The sequence below is a fragment of the Entamoeba histolytica genome, genomic scaffold, assembly GCF_000208925.1.
Source record: "Entamoeba histolytica HM-1:IMSS scf_1104750517535 genomic scaffold, whole genome shotgun sequence".
Taxonomy (NCBI): Eukaryota; Evosea; order Mastigamoebida; family Endamoebidae; genus Entamoeba; species Entamoeba histolytica.
This window is the reverse complement of record NW_001915129.1, coordinates 2,153-3,103: the sequence shown is the minus strand read 5'-3', so window position 1 is coordinate 3,103 and position 951 is coordinate 2,153.

Sequence of the window (951 nt, the reverse complement as noted above, 5' to 3'; positions counted from 1 at the left end):
ATATTTATTTAACATATTAACTGTATTATGATAGAAAATAACAACATAATGAAATACAATAAATAATAACATGAAAAATAAACAATAAACAATATAATATAAAACAACAGAATAATAAAATAAAGAAGAACGTAATAATGTAAGAATAATATTAATGAAATAAAATGGGAACGAAAATAATCAAAGAAATAATGCATCCAAATAAAAATAAATAAAGAGAATAATATAATAAGAATGAAATAAAGAATAGAAATATACATTAGAAATAAATTTTCAAATATAATACCAAGAAATAAACATAATAAAGAATGAATAAAAACACCACAAAAATGAATAAGAAAGCAAACAATATAAAATCAAAAATATAAACATCGAATATAAAGAATAAAGAAAACACTTCTCAATAATCATAAAAATCCATTATTCATATTTATTAATCAAACTTTTTGGTAACGAAAAAAAGACATAAAAGAATAAAAAGAATAAAAATATATAAAAGAATAAAAATAAAGTCGAAGAAGAAAGAAGATAAAGAGTAATAAAATAGAATAGATAATAAAAGAAGAAAAGAAAGAATGAAATAAATGGTGTATTTTATTGTAAAAATTAGAAATATGAAATAAAAGTGTCTAATATAATGGTGTAAAATAATTGGTATTGTTTTATTGTTGAAAATAATTTATTATTTTTATGTTTATTATTTATATGTATAACTTCATTATGATATTTATTATATAATCAATCATAAGTGTTATGTTATTATAACATATAATAAGTGATAAAATATAAATGAAAATGATATGAATATATGATATTAAATATAGAAAAACAAAAGAATAATAAGAATAAATGATAAATAAAAGGAAAAATGATAATCAATGATATAATAATAAAATCAAAATATAAAATATAAAATATAAAAATAATATAAATCAAAAGAGAATAAATATA